Raw genomic sequence first — 16,812 nt, 5'->3', positions numbered from 1 at the left:
GGTGAGAGTAGCACTGGGATGGGTGACCCCCTGAGAAGTGAGAAAGAGAACAAAACAAGTATGACAAAAATAGATTATAAAAGCGGGTTAGTACAACGACACATATAGAACAGAGTAAGCCAAGAGCAGAAAAGATTATGACTGAAATACAATGCACCTCGTGAAAATGGCACAAGAATAGTTGTGCAGCTCACGAATATTGGCATACTAAGAGCGAGGTCAAATGATTACTCGATAAAAAAAGTCAGTAATAGCGATGTGATTGCCATATTTAGAATCTATTAAAGAAAAGTGTAAGACGGTTTGAGACAGAACTGTTAAGATATAATCGGTATCAAGGACAAAGCCCTAGCAGAGCCCTGACCTCGACCGAAGGAGGTAAGCCGCTAGTATAGAGACACTAAAGTATTTTCTGAATGGCTCTACGTATCTACACATGTTTGTGTAAGCATTACAGTATAATGTGTGGTAATAAAACAAGAAAGAAGCTCTGAGTAAAAGAGCAAGATAGCATACCTAAGGTGTTACAAGTTAAATTAAGAGGAGTTGTATAATGGCTTAAATGAAGAGGAGCATAAGAGGCTTGATAGCCTGTTACGGAGGATGGGAATCCCGACTCAGAAGTGGAAAGCAGTTAATATGTGTTATAGTACGAGCTGACCTCACATTCTAAGGAACTGGGAGTTCATACAGGCTATGGTAGATGGGCTGACAAAATCAACCTGTTCCCCTCCAGTTAGAAAGGCATATTCAACTGAGGGTTATGGAGATGACATAGTAGGGAAACAATAAGATTTCACCGATTCCCACATCTATCATTTCGGAAGGGATTGAGGAACATAGATGAATCTTAGTACGACATTTTGCCCTTTGATTAATGGATAGGCCCAGAAGGGATACAATAAATTATTGATGAAGTAAAGCTTATTCAAGAACAAGATATCAATTAGCAGCCTAGAGTCGAAAAGAAGGGGATACATTGATCCTTCGCAGGGCATTTTTAGAATAGATAAAGCTGCCTATGAGTGGGACACACCGTCTGATTTGAAACAATACATTCAGTTCTCACAGGTCAATGCTTTGCAAGAATGTGAACGACGCTCCCAGAATATTTCCTATGGAGGAGGTCCATGTAACAGGGAGTTAAACAGGTTGCGAACTAAGGACATAACTTCCGTCAAGGTACTGTGGCGGGATAAGAATCGTGAAGACATAAACTAGGAGGTTGAAAAGGACATGAAACACAGGTGTCTGTACCTATTCCCAATGTCTACAAATATCCCCCAGTCTTGGAACTCGTATATTAATTACTTGGATGAAAATGTATGTCATTCCAGTAGAAAGGAATCTCCCTATGATCTGTATAAAGTCTTAAGGGAAGTTTTATTCAACATTCGGGGGCAAATGTTCTAAAGAAGGGAAGGATGTTACACCCCGCACTCTTGAGCTCAGAACGTCTTCTTAAGTTCCTTAGACACTATCATGTGAGCCGGATAAGCTATGACACTATCAAATAACTCTAAGGAAAGAAGATTGTGATACCTCTTGAGAAGGGAGGTTGGAGATAGAGTCATAAGAATCCGGAAAGAGTTGGAGGCTAATAAATGAGTCATAGGACTCGATTTACCTACGTAAGACACTAAGTTAAGAGTCTTATACACTTAAGTTGCTTAAGGATATGTCAAGCTTACGTAGTGCGTATTACATAGGCTCTTAAAGTGAGACGATATTACGAACCCACGAGGAAGGGAAAAAGACGACGCATGGCAGCCAATGGTGGAGAGACATGTGACATCACCTCAAGCAAGCAGGTGATGCATCTACTTAGGGTCAAGTAGGTGATGCAACTGCTTGGGGGAGGTGGACCCCGCTGCCACGTGGCAGCCCCTAATTGGCAGCATGACACGATGGCCAATCATAGCTTGATACGTGTCATCCTAAGGGGATAACACATTTCCCCACCTAGGGCCACCTAAATATATTTATATATGACTAATGGCTTCAGTTCTGATCCAAAAAAATCAGCAGCACCAAAGGAAAACAAACCCTAGAGCTAAGGAGAAAATTGTGACGGCTTGGGAGAAAAATAAGGTAAGTCCTGATTTTGTTCTGTAAATTAATTATATAGAGTATACCACTATGATATGGAAGTATTAGTAGAGTAAAATTAGAGTTTTGTGCAGCCAAAAAGCGGACAGCAAGCTGCCATGATGATTCAGTACGTTAAAAAAATTTCCGAGGCGCGATTTCGGCGAGTTCTAGCCAATTTAGGAAAAGGTAAGTTATTCCCCTCTAATTTGAAGTTTATGAGGTTAAATTAGGGTGTATTACACACCTTAGGGTCTGCTGGAAGTTGGGTAAAAGGTTTGAAAAGTTCAGCGTTCGGAATAAACTAAATTGGAGTCGCTAGAAGTGAATTGTTGTTGAAATAAGGTGTTGTGCGCGTGGGGGATGCTTCTGGTTTTGTTGTGGCATGTTGCAGGGTCTAAAAGTTCTCTAAATTAGGTGGGGGAGATTCTGGTTGCAGCTACACGACCCTCCGCTTTGCAATTAAAGAATTCACGAAAGAAAGATTAAAAACTCTAGTTTTGGTATCTTAGTTTCAAGTGAATTGTTGGGGGTTTATATTGTGTAATTTTGGTCGTAATATGTATAGTATGGGCTTCTGGTGGTATTGTTGGTTGGATGCAGGTTCTAAGGACATGGTTGGGAATTCGGATAGGGCACATTATACGGGAGGTGCTGTCCGATTTTTGTTAACGCCTTAACTAGTTAAGGAACTTGTCGAGAAGGCAAGCAAAGGGATGAATGTTATGAATACTCGTGGGTAGTCTAAGTTGCTGAAAAATCCAAGGTTGTTAATACTTGCATTACTTCCATGTTAAATAGGTTTCGAGGACAACGACGTGGACGTGATTAAGAGAAGTCCATACAAGGTATGTGAAGCTTTCTTTTGGCGTGTTTTTGGAATAAATATGTAGAGCTATTCTTCTTTTCTTTTGGCATGTCCTAGGCATAGGCTATAAATGATATGTATGTGATATCTGGGGATTCAATCGATTCGTAAAGCCCTGAGTCATTTCCTTTAAGTCTTCTATGTGATGAAAAGTAGTACATGTAAAGTCTATCTCTTCTTCCCTTTGGAATGGCTTGATTTTAAGTGAAATGGTATATGATATAGGTTTAGAGGTAATTCCATTTATGAGCTCTGAGTGTAACTCATGACTTGTAGTCACTCCTGAACATTAAGAGTCTGAAAGTAGTCAAACTACTATCCTCGAGCCTGCTATATAATGAATAGTAAGTGGAGGTACCAGGTCCTCTTTTTAGAGGCTCTGAAATGATAAATGCAATTGATTGCATGAGTTGAGTCTTTGACTAGATAAATTGTGTTTCTGATTGCATAGACTATATTTTTGATTGCATAAATTGTGTGGCATTATTCTGATGCATGTTTGTGATCCCTGAAGCCCCAACTGATGTAAGCCCTAATGATATCTAAAGGGATACTTTGGATAAGTACCTTCCTAATCTTCAGGTGAAGGTTCACTTGACAGTTTCATCGAGTCTCAAATAATGACTTAGTTGCATATGGTTTCTCACTACTCTGCTCGTGTATACTGTAACCCATCCTTCCTCGAGTCCCACGATGGGCTGGGAACATTATCGTGCATAGTTCTACTACTTCTTTCACTGTGTCTTGGGCCAGATGTGTATAGTTCCACGCACGAGGAGATGATGTCGTACGTAAGGTGTGATATATGTTATATGTTATGACGATACAATTATTCACCGAGTCCCGGGCCATTTGTAATGTGACAGTATATGTGGCGGAATAAGGAAGGAACACAGAGTCCCTCCTTAGAGGGTCGGGTACAGTATGTATATTATAATGGTACGCTATAGACGTACACCACTCCATTCACCGAGTCCCTCACTAAAGGGCCGGATACTTTATGTAATCATGCATGTGAGATTAGAGTGATACATTGTGACCCTGAGCCCCGTAGTGAACCGAGTGTAATACGATGACATACATGATAAGATTATACCGTATACGAGGATATGATACCGTATACGATGATATGAGGAAATGAAATACATTATGATACAATGATATGTGAATATGAAGTAAAGATTATGACACCGAGTTCACTAGAGGGCCGGGCAAAGTATATGATGATGTATGGGATTACGTGTCCTAAGGTGCAGGTTCAGTAATTTGTTAATTATTATACTTGTCCCCTACATCCCTATTTCAGTTATGGTCTCGGTTGTGTGTTGTTATGCTTTACATACTCAGTACATATATCGTACTGACCCCCCTTTTATCGGGTGGGGTGGGGGGGCTGCGTTACATGCCCGCAGGTACAAATGTTCTTGTTGGAGATCCACTAGCTTAGGGTTTCCACTCAGCTATGTTGAATGTGCTCTGCTGTTCCGGAGCCTTACTATTGATGTTGGTCATTGATGTATATGTTTATTTATTCAGGGGTACGGCAGGGGCATTTTCCCGCCATATGATATATTTATTACTCTTAGAGGTCTATAGACATGTGTATGTGGGTGGGTTATTTGTAAGTTTGTTTCAGTTGCGCTCATATATTGTATTGCAAATGTTTTTGTGGTGTGGCAGCCTCATCGGCTCGCATGCCCTGTCCTGTTATGATACAGGTGCATGAGGCTACATGTTTAGGAAAAAAAAGTTTTTGACCCATTGGGGTTCATGTATGGTATCACATCACACACGGTTCAACTTAAGGGTAGCTAATAGATACGCATAAGGGGGTCCAAGTCGGACCCCAGTCGCGGCCTACGGGGTTGGGTCATGAAAAGCACCTCCCCTATAATATGCCCTATCCAAATTTCCAATTAGGTCCCTAAGACCTACAGCCAACCAACAAAAACAACCTGTAGCAATTCACACCAACAATATACAACATAAACTTCAAACGACTTATTCAAAAATACGATAGCACAATAGGGCGTCTAGCCTTTATTTTGTAACGCCTTTCATTATACGCAACGAGGGGTCGTGTGGATTCAACCAGCAGCACCCTAACCCACATTAGAACATATTTAGGCCCTTCAACAACACATCACACCCCTGCAGCAACACCTCACACGAACAACACTATCCTTCGACGACAATTTAACTATAGCAATTCCAATTTAGTTTATTTCAAACGTCGAGCATTTCTACGACATTTTTAAAATTTTAGCAGCATACAAGGGGTGTAATACACCATATAAAAACATCATAAACTTCAAATTGAAAGGAAAACCCTTACCTTTCCCAAAATTGGCCAAAACTCGCCAAACCTATCAAAACGTGAATTCTGGACAGCCTACTGTCTTGTATTGTCGCTTAGTTTTGAAGGGGTAATTGAAGGAAATAAGATTTGTGGCCTCAATTAAAGTTATATACATGTGTATCAAGGTCGCAAACAATTTTAAATTACCCCTACAACAATTTTGTACGAAAATATATGACCAAAATACTCACAGTTGTCCGTGTAGGATTTCCAAAACCAAATTTGGGCAGTACCTCCTCTACACTTCATCACCCTTTCTCGCAAAGCTAAAAGCAAAACTGGATTTGAAAGTATAAATAAAAGTTATAGACCTATGAAATAAATTTCCAAAACATATTTAATCACCCGAAACTAAGCTATACACAAGAATTTATACCAATATTACTAACAACTGTCCCCTCCAAAACGGGTCTATGCCCTAGCATTTTCTCTTTAAGTTTCTCTTAGTTTTCCAAGTGAAGAACTGAAAATATGATTCCGTAGGCATCATAATATACATATATACACCTCCACATAATTGAGGAACACCGTAGATAATTAGTTCATGGAATAAAAGTGAAGAACTTACCTTAGTTCTTCTTGAACCATGGCTGCCATAGGTGTTCTCCCTCTCTCACATTTTTTTCTCCTTTTCTTTGGACTTGTTTGGGCTGAAAAATGACTTGATAGTCATCAACCCACATATATATATTTCCTTAAGAAGTGACACGTATCATCCCCTAAGGGTGACACGTGTTCGTCTCCTATTGGGCCATGGATCCTTGCCTTGTCTCCTAGGCTGCCACATGTCTTGGTGGGGCCCACTCTCAAGTAGGTGGGTCACCTACTTGACCCCCAAGCAGGTGGGTCACCTACTTGCTTGAGGTGCTGCCACATGGCACCTCCTTATTGGCTGCCACATGTCATCTTCTCCTCTTCCTCGTGAGTTCGTAATCTCATCTCATTTTAAGAGCCTATGTAATACATGCTTCACAAGCTTGGTACGTACTGCAATAGCTTAAGTATGTAAGACTTTCAAGTTAGTAGCTTACATAGGTAACTCGAGTCCTACAACTTATTTCTTAGCCTCCAACTCTTTTCGGATTTGTATAACTCTATTTCCAACCTTCCTTCTCACAAGGTATCACAATCTTCTTTCCTTAGAGTTGTTTAATAGGGTCGTAACTTAAGTGGCTCACATAGTATTTTCTAAGTAACTTACGGGACCTTCCGAGTTCAAAGATGTGGGGTGTACATCTAGGGACCTCGAGATGTAATTAATGTAGCCCCTAATGGCATTTAGAGGGCAACTAGAATGACTATACTGCTACTCGAATTCTTAGACAATAGCTTAGTCCTCTTATATAGTTGAGTCTTAGATAATGATTTAAACTGTGTTTTATTTCTCACTACTCTACTCGTGTATACTGTAACACTTCTTCTCCGAGTACCGGGCCGGTTGTCAGATTCGTGCAATTCACTACATTGTTCACTGAGTCCTTTGTTAGAGGGTCGGCATATGTATGTATATATATGATGGCCTAGGGCCTGATACTGATACTATGATGATGTGTTGTGATAAAGTGATGATGTCCTGGGGCCTGATACTGATACTATGATGATGTGTTGTAATAAGATGACGATGGCACGGGGCCTGATACTGAAACTACATATATGATTCATCGGACCCCTGATGGGGCCGGCTATATTGAAAATTTGAGCATGCATGTCTTTATAATTTACAGAGTGCAGGTAAATATTTCTGACTTGATAAATTGTTCCCTTGTTCCTCTATTTCGGATATACCTCCAGTTATATTATGTTATAGTTTACATACTCAGTACATATGTCGTACTGACCGCACTTTCTTTGGGGGGGGGGCTGCATTTCATGCCCGCAGGTACAAATACATAGGTTAGGGATACGTCAGCATAGGAGTCCCAGTCAGCGGTCGAAGAGCGCTCCATTATGCTGGAGCTTGATTTTGGGTACTAAACTCTGATGTGCATATTAGTTTGATCACGGGTACGGCGGGGGCCCTGTCATGCTTATGTTACTGTTTTCTTACTCTTAGAGGTCTGTGGATACGGGTGTGGGTTGGATGTATGTGAGTTATATGTGTATATGAACTGTATATGAGTTCTATATGCGCTGTATATGAGCTGTGCATAAGTGGTATATGAGCTATGTGTATGGGTATGCATGGCTATACTGATATGACCTATACTTTGGGGCATTCTCGGTGTCGTGGTGGCCTTGTTGGCTCACGTATATTTGTATTATGAACGTCCTTATGTCTTACTACAGCCTTGTCGGCCTGTATATTACTTTCCCTTTTAATATATATTGAGTGTAAATAGGAGACAGGTTATGCATAGTTGGCCGGGGTACACGTGGGTATCTGGTTCGGGCACTCATCACGGCCTATGGGGATGGGTCGTGACAGAAGTGGTATCAGAGTGGTTCTTTTCTTGGAGTGTCCACAGACCGTGTCTAGTACAGGCTTGTTTATTGGTGTGTTGTGCACCACATGTATAAATAGGAGGCTACAGGACATTTAGGATATTGTCTTCTTCTTATCTTAGATCGTGCGATAGTGCTATACTTTCAGGATGACCTTCTACTAACCGATCTATATGTTTACAGTAATGCCTCCAAGGAAAGTGACCATGAACCAGAGGGGCAAGTCAGCAATGGGGGAAACTAGTCAGACCTCAAGAGTTACCAGGGACCGTGCCCAATCTATGCCAAGGATTGTAGTCTAGTCAGCGAGCTCTACTACGCCGCCACCTCTAGAGGAGCTTGGAGCAGCAGCAGCTGCAGATCCTAAACCTCCACTACAGGAGCCTTCTATTCCACAACAAGGGGGGCAGAGAATAGAGCTATGAGAGATGCCATGCAGTTGTTGACTGGGCTAATGGCAGGACAGGCCCAGAGGCGTGGCCCAGATGATGCCAACAGGCAAGATAGCTTGAGGGTCCGTGATTTCCTAGCTTATAACCCCCCTAGAATTTCATGGATCGAGAACTGTAGAGAATCCACAGGAATTTATTCGACAAATGCAGCGTACACTACGAATCATTAGGGCTTCGGAGACTGAGTCAGCTTTATTGGCCTCCTATAGGCTACGTGATGTAGCCACTAACTGGCATGAGTCTTGGGAGTTATCAAGGGGTGAGTGTGCTCCTCCAGCTGAATGGGATGAGTTTGTAGAAGCTTTTCTTAGCCACTTCCTACCTCCAAAAATGAGACGATCTAGGGTGGATAGATTCTTGAAGTTAAAGCAGAACGACAGGAGTGTTCGAGACTATAGCCTCGAGTTTGACTCGTTGGCAATACATACCCCCATAGTTGTAACTAATATGGCAGATAGGGTGCATCGATATGTTATGGACCTGGACCTTTATTTGGTTGATAGTTGTATGGCCATGGCTTCTCAGTCAGGCATGGATATTGCCCGGGTACAAGCATATGCCCAAGGGGTAGAAAAGAGGACATAGAAGACGTCATCCTGACAGAGGGTTTGATAGAAGTCAGCCTAAGAGGGCTAAGTCAGTTGGTTATCCAGGGGAATTTCGCAGCGGGCGATTCCAGCAGTTTGGTAGATAATCCTTGACACGACCCAACCCCGTGGGCTGTAATATGATGATGTGTATGAGTTACGCATCATAACATGCAGGTATAGTAATTCGTTAAGTTATTATACTTGTCCCTTGCATCTCTATTTCAGTTATGGCCTCAGTTACGATGTGTTATGCTTTACATACTTAGTACATATATCGTACTGACCCCCCTTTTCTCGGGGGGCTGAGTTTCATGCCCGCAGGTACAGATGTTCATTCTGGAGATCCATCAGCTTAGGAGTTCCTCTCAGCTGTGTCGGAAGTGCTTCACTGTTTTGGAGCCTAAAGTTTGATGGTGGTCGCTTAATGTATATATTTGTACATTCAAGGGTACGGCGGGGGCCCTGTCCCTCCATATATTGTTGTTACTATTCCTAGAGGTCTGTAGACATATAGATGTGGGATGTTTGTGAGTTTGTTTCGATTGTGACTATACGGTATTTTGTGAGTATTTTTATGTTACAGCAGCCTTGTCGACTTGCATGCCTTTATGTGTTATGAGATGAGTGAAGGAGACCATACGTACATGAATTTTTTTTAACTTATTGGGGTTTTTTAATGAGTAGTATGACCTTGTTCATAGTTCAATATGACTATAACTGATAGGTAGGTATACGAGGGGTCCAGGTCAGACCCCAGTCGCTGCCTACGGGGTTGGGTCGTGACATTCCTCCCAGCCAGCTCGAAGTGTACCTCCACAATTTCCAGGTGGGCGTGTTGAAAGCGTTAGATATTCAGGGGCCGGACAAGGTTCTAGAGCTTCAGGTATACAGGTGAACCAGAGTTCTCGATAGTCAAGGCCACCGATACCCCAGTGTCCCCGCTGTAATAGGCCTCATTTTGTGGAATGTCGTTGGACTACCGGTGCATGTTTTTTGTGTGGCCGTCAGGGCCATATTGCAAGGGAGTTCCCACTTATAGGTACTCCAGGTGGTATGGCTCAGCCAACTGGGTCAGTAACGAGTTCTTCTTCTTCTGTGGCTATGCGTCAGATAGGGCGGGGATTGTAGATATCAGCAGGTCGTGGTAGAGGCCAGGGTGGAGTTTCCAATTCTGGCGGTCCTTCTAACCATATATATGCTTTGGCCAGTAGACAGGACAAGGAGGCGTCGCCGAATGTGGTCACAGGTACATTATCAATCTTTTCTCAAGACGTATATGTGTTGATGGATCCAGGCTCTACTTTATCATATATATCTCCTTTTGTTGCTAGTAGAATTGGAATCAAGCCTGAGTTAATAGAATCGTTTGAGGTTGCTACACCGGTAGGGGACTCTATTGTAGTAAAGCAAGTATATAGACATTGCCCGATAAATGTGTATAGTCATCGTACCTTGGCTGATTTGATAGAGTTAAATATGGTAGAGTTTGATGTTATTATGGGTATGGATTGGCTAGCTTCTTGTCATGCCAATGTAGACTCTAAAAATAAAATGGTTCGATTTTAGTTCTCAGACGGACCAATTGTCGAGTAGTTAGGAAATACAACATCACCGAAGGGTAGGTTTATTTCATACCTTAAGGCAAGGAAAATGATTAACAAGGGGTACATTTATCATTTACTCTGCGTACACGATCTGGAAGCTGAAGTACCAACTCTTCAGCCGGTGCCTGTGGTTAATGAATATCCAGATGTATTTTCAGATAAACTTCCAGGCCTCCCTCCAGAACAGGAAATAGAGTTCACTATAGACGTATCACTAGATACCCAGCCTATCTCTATTCCCCCGTATTGAATGGCACCTACGGAATTAAAAGAGATGAAGGAGCAGTTGAAGAACCTACTGGAGAAAGGGTTTATTAATCCCAACACATCACCATAGGGAGCACCAATACTGTTCTTGAAAAAGAATGATGGATTGCTATGAATGTGTATTGACTACAGGCAGCTGAATAAGGTAACAATTAAGAACAAATATCCCCTCCCCAGGATTGATGATTTATTTGACTAGTTGCAGGGTGCCCAATGTTTTTCAAAGATAGACCTGCGGTCAGGCTATCATCAGGTGCAGGTAAGGGAGGCAGATATACCAAAGACCGCATTCAGGACTCGGTATAAGCATTACGAGTTCAAAGTGATGTCTTTTGGGCTAACAAACGCTCCAGCAGTATTTATAGATCTAATGAACCGAGTATTCAAACTAGTTCTAGATTTTTTTGTGATCGTATTTATTGATGATATTTTAGACTATTCACAATTGGAGGTGGAATACGCAGAGCACTTACGGGCGATACTAGGGGTTCTTCGATGCCAGAAATTATACGCCAAGTTCTCTAAATGCGAATTTTGGTTAACGTCAGTGGCTTTTCTTGGACACATTATTGGAACTGACGGTATTCGAGTAGATACACAGAAGATTGAGGCCGTAAAGGCTTGGCCAAGACCTATAACCCCTACAGAGGTACGAAGCTTCTTGGGGTTAGCAGGGTACTATAGAAGATTCGTGGAAGGGTTTGCTTCCATTTCAGCGCCTTTAACAAGACTGACTCAAAAAACGGCCAAGTTCCAATGGACTGATGCTTGTTAACGAAGCTTCCAACTATTAAAGGAAAAATTGACTACGGCTCCTATCCTTACTCTTCCAGAAGGACTAAACAGTTTTGTTATCTATTGTGATGCTTTCGATATTAGACTAGGGTGCGTTCTGATGCAGAATGGCAGAGTTGTAGCTTATGCCTCCCGACAACTTAGAAAGCACGAAAAGAATTATCCAACCCATGATCTGGAATTAGAAGCAGTGATCCACGCCTTAAAAATATGGAGGCACTATCTGTATGGTGTACATATTGACATTTATACGGACCACAAAAGCCTCCAGTATATCTTTAAGTAGAAGGAGCTAAACTTACGACAGAGAAGGTGGCTGGAGTTACTAAAGGATTATGATGTCGACATTTTATACCACCCAGGGAAGGTAAATATGGTGGCGGATGCACTCAGCTGTAAGTCAATGGGTAGCTTGGCAGAGGTACAACCAGAACGAAAGGAGATGAACCGTGAGATCTGCCAGCTTGCCAGTCTTGGAGTCCTCTTAGTTGATTCGGGGGATGACGGGGTTTCTGTTCGAGGCATTGCTGAATCCTCCATCATGGAGGAAGTAAAATGATGTCAATACCAGGACCCTATTCTAGCACAATATAGAAATACAATTGTCATGACCCAACCCCGTAGGCCATGACGGGTGCCCAAACTATACACACACGTGTACCCCTGCCAACTATACATAACCCATCTCCTATTTGTACTCAAAATGCATCAATAGGTAAGAAAACATACAAGCCAACGAGGCTATAGTAATGCATAGGGTTGTTCCATAACACACATATACGCGATCCGACAAGGCCACCATAACACAGGGAACGCCCCCAAATCATAAGTCATATCAATACAACTGTACATACATATATATACAACTCATCTACCACTCGTATACAACTCGTATGCATCTCATACACAACTCATAAACAATTAATATACAACCCACATACACATACAACCCACATACATACAACCCACATCCGTATCCACAGACCTCTAACAGTAAGAAAACAGTAACATAAGGTGGGACAGGGTCCCCGCCGTACCCGTGAGCAAAACAAATATATACAATAAGGTTTAGTACCTAAAATCAGGCTCCAGCACAATGGAGCACTTCCATAATACTGGGTGGGACTCCTATGATGGAGGATCCCCAAATGGTGTATCTGTACCTGCGGACATGAATGCAGCCCCCCGAAGAAAGGGGGTCAGTACGATATATGTACTGAGTATGTGAAACATAGTATAGCATAACATAGCTGGAAACGTATCTGATACAGAGAAGCAGGGAATAAAATGTCATATAAGGAATCTGTACCTGAATCTTGGGAATCATAAACATGCATGCTGAAATTATACAATATAGCCGGCCCTTTCAGGGAACCGGGGAAGCATACCTGTAGGACCATCATAGGCCTGGCGCCATCACCACCTTATTACATCACATCATCATATATATATATACATACGTACTTGGCCCTCTAGTGAGGGACTCGGTGAATAATACAGTGAGATTAAGCACGAATCTATAGTCGGCCCGGGACTCGGAGAAAGATGTGTTACCGTATATGCAAGTAGAGTAGTGAGCAACTATATGCAGTTTAAATCATTATTGGAGACTCGACCGTATAAGAAGAATAAGCTAGCGTCTGAGGATCAGAGTAGTAATGTAATCACCTCACATGTCTTCTAGTTGCCATTCGGGGCTGCATCAATTAGAATCTCAGAGATCCTAGACATGTACTAAAGTAATACTAGCCACTTATGAAATCGGCAACACTTATCATCCTATAGTTGTTAAGACTAGGAGTCTGTGCATTCATTACTTCCTTAACATATAAAAAGTTCTAGGAAAGTAATTCATCATCCAAAAGTGAAGAAGAGACACTTAGAAATGAAATTATTTCAGAGATCATATCACCTTTTACTTGCCTCTAAGACATGCCAAAAGAAGAGAAAGAATAGGCCTTACATACCTCTTATGGGTTACTCTTTATCCCGTTCGCTTTGTCGTACTTTGAACCTAGGAAACACGAAACCAATACGAGTATTAACAACCTTAGACTTTTCAGTGCCTTAGGTTACACACGATTATTCATAGAACTCATCCCCTCGCTCGCATTCTCGACTAGTTCTTTGACTAGTTAAGAAGTTAATGGAAATCGGACAGCACCTCCCCTATAATGTACCCTATCCGAATCCCCAATTACGTCCTTAATACCTACATCCAACCAACAACATAACCAGCAGCTCATATATATATATATATATATATAACATGGCAATATTACGCAATATAAACTCCAAACGACTCGCTCGAAACTATGATACCAAAATGAGGTTTCTAGTTTCCATTTTGCAAAACCTTTAACCGCACGAAGCGGGGGTCGTGTGGCTTCAACCAGCATCTCCCCCACCTCTTTTAGAACCCATTTAGGCCCTGCAACACACACCACACAACCATCATCCGCCTCCAAACACACAACGCCTCACTTCGACTATAATTTAACTACGATGACCTCAATTTAGGTTGTTTCTTTTGCTGAGCATATACATGATTTTTTTTATACTTTCAGCAGTATAAAAGGTACCTAATACATTTAAAAATAACCCCATAAAGTCCAAATTTAAAGAAGAAACCTTACCTTACCCGAAATTGGCCAAAACTAGCCAAAATTGCGCCTCGGAAACCTCCTTAGCGCAGCTGAAACTTCGGGGCTGTTTGGTAACGTTTTGGGCTGCTACAAACCATAAATTTTCATTAATAACACCTTCATAACATCGTGGTGCACCCTAGATAATTAATTCACGGAACAAAATCGGAGACTCACCTTTGTTTCTCCCAAATCCGAGCTCCCTCTCTCTCTAGCTTCAAGTTTCTCCCCTTTCTTTTCTCTAGATTTTTCTTGTAGCTTCTTGTTGATAAAGAGGACTTAATGGATAAAGATGACTTAAAAGTCATCAACATATATATATATATATATATATATATATATATATATATATATATATATATATATATATATATAAGTCTACTTAACTAATGGGCTATCTTTACAAGACTTGGGCCATTTCTTTTGTTGGGCCTCAATATACTATTATTATTATGAGAGCCCAAACAAAATAAATTACAACGTCATTCCTTGCAAATCAATTTTTTTTCTTTCTTTCCGAATGTCCAAAAGTGCGGGATATAACATCCCTCCCTTCCTTAAAATCGTTTGATAGTGTCATAGCTTATCCGGCTCTCATGATAATGTCTAAGGAACTTAGGAGTCATTCCAAGTTTAAAAGTGAGGGGCGTAACATCCTTCCCACCTTTAGAACATTCGTCCCCGAATGTTACATAAAACTTCCCTTAAGAGTTCATACAGACTGTAAGGAGGTTTCTTTTTATTGCGATAACACATATTTTCATCCAAATAGTTAATATGCAAGTTCCAAGAGTTGGGATTACCTGTAGATATTGAGAATAGGTACGGATATTTGTGTTTCATGTCCTCTTCAGCTTCCTAGGTCATTTCTTCACAGCTCCTATTTCGCCATAACACCTTCACCGAGGCTACGTCCTTAGTCTGCAGTCTTCTGATCTGCCGATCCAGGATGGCAATAGGTTACTCTTCATAGGCTAATTCCTCTGTGACTTGGATATCATCTACGGGATGGATCACCCACACACTTACGAAGCATTGACACGTGGAAGACTGGATGTACGGCTTCTAGATCCGCTGGTAAGTTCAGTTCGTAAGCCACTTTGCCTATTCGGCGAAGAATCAGGTAAGGGCCAATGTATCTTAGACTCAGCTTCCCCTTCTTTTCGAACCTCATTACCCTTTTCATGGGCGATACTTTTAAGAACACCCAATCACCTACTTGAAATTCCAAAGGTCGATGTCGATTATCTGCATATGATTTTTGTCAACTCTGGGCAGCTAATAATCTTTCCCGAATAAGCTTCACCTTATCTACCGCCTATTGGACCATGTCTGGGCCTATTAGTTGTGTTTCGCCAACCTCAAACCAACTGATAGGTGACCTGCACTTTCTGCCATATAAAGCCTCATATGGCACCATCTGGATGCTAGAGTGATAGCTGTTACTATAGGCAAATTCAATAAGTGGTACATGATCATCCCAGCTACCTTTGAAGTCAATTATACAGGACCGCAACATATCCTCTAGCGTTTGAATAGAACGCTCAGCTTGCCTATCAGTTTGAGGATAAAATGCTGTACTAAGTCTTACTTGTGTTCCCAAGCCTTCTTTGAATGACTTCCAAAAGTGGGCTATGAACTGAGCTCCCATGTCCTAAATAATAGATGTAGGAACTCTGTGAAGCCGTACTATTTCTTTGATATACAATTTCGCATAGTCCTCAGCTGAGTAAGTGGTCCTGACTAGAAGGAAGTGGGCTAATTTTGTTAGCCTATCCATGATAACCCATATGGAATCCTGCTTTCGAAGAGTACGAGGCAAACCTATAATGAAGTCCTTGTTAATCGCTTCCCATTTCCAAGTTGGAATCTCCATCTCTTGTAGTAACCCACTCGGTTTCTGATGCTCCACTTTAACTTGTTAGTAGTTTGGGCATTGGGCTACGAACTCTGCTATGTCCCTTTTCATACCGTCCCACCAATACAAATATTTGAGGTCGTGATACATCTTGGTTGACCTCGGATGAATAGAATAGCGGGCATAATGTGCCTCTCCCAGTATTTGTTGTCATAGCCCTACAACTTTTGGTACACAGACTTTGCCTTGATATCGTAGTACCCCACCAGCTATGATTTCAAATGGAGTCTTTCCCTTTTGGAGAGTTTCATCCTTATACTGTGTTAGAACAGGGTCCTGGTACTGACACTGTTTTACTTCTTCCATGATCGAGGATTCAGCAACACCTCGAATAGAAACCCCATCATCACCCGAATAAGCTAAGCAGACTCCCAGACTAGCGAGCTGGCAAATGTCATGGGTTATCTCTTTCTGTTCCGATTGTACATCTGCCAAGCTACCTATTGATTTACGGCTGAGTGAGTCTTCCACCACATTTGCCTTCACTAGGTGGTATAATATGTTGATGTCATAGTTCTTTAGCAATTCTAGCCACCTTCTCTACCGTAAGTTCAATTCTTTCTATTTGAAGATATACTAGAGGATTTTGTGGTCTGTATAGATATCAACATGTACACCATATAAATAGTGCCTCCATATTTTCAAGGCATGAATCACCGCTGCTAATTCCAAGTCATGAGTTGGATAATTCTTTTTGTGTTTTCTGAGCTGTCGGGAGGCATAAGCTATAACTTTACCCTGTTGCATCAATACACATCCAAGACCAATACCGAAAGAACCACAA

General features: G+C 41.5%; 1 long non-coding RNA gene across 1 annotated transcript; it reads right to left on the bottom strand.

The window, feature by feature from the left end:
• Positions 1 to 13,440: 13,440 nt before the first annotated feature.
• LOC129888461 (uncharacterized) lies at positions 13,441 to 14,378 on the bottom strand. The gene is made up of 3 exons (XR_008766666.1): positions 14,288 to 14,378; positions 14,102 to 14,194; positions 13,441 to 13,479 (listed from the first exon to the last, which is right to left on the bottom strand). It is a non-coding gene; the product is annotated as an uncharacterized LOC129888461 (long non-coding RNA).
• Positions 14,379 to 16,812: the final 2,434 nt, after the last annotated feature.

This window comes from Solanum dulcamara, chromosome 5, assembly GCF_947179165.1.
Source record: "Solanum dulcamara chromosome 5, daSolDulc1.2, whole genome shotgun sequence".
Classification (NCBI taxonomy): Eukaryota; Viridiplantae; Streptophyta; class Magnoliopsida; order Solanales; family Solanaceae; genus Solanum; species Solanum dulcamara.
Note: the sequence above shows the minus strand (reverse complement) of the source record. Positions and strands in the feature narration are given on the sequence as shown.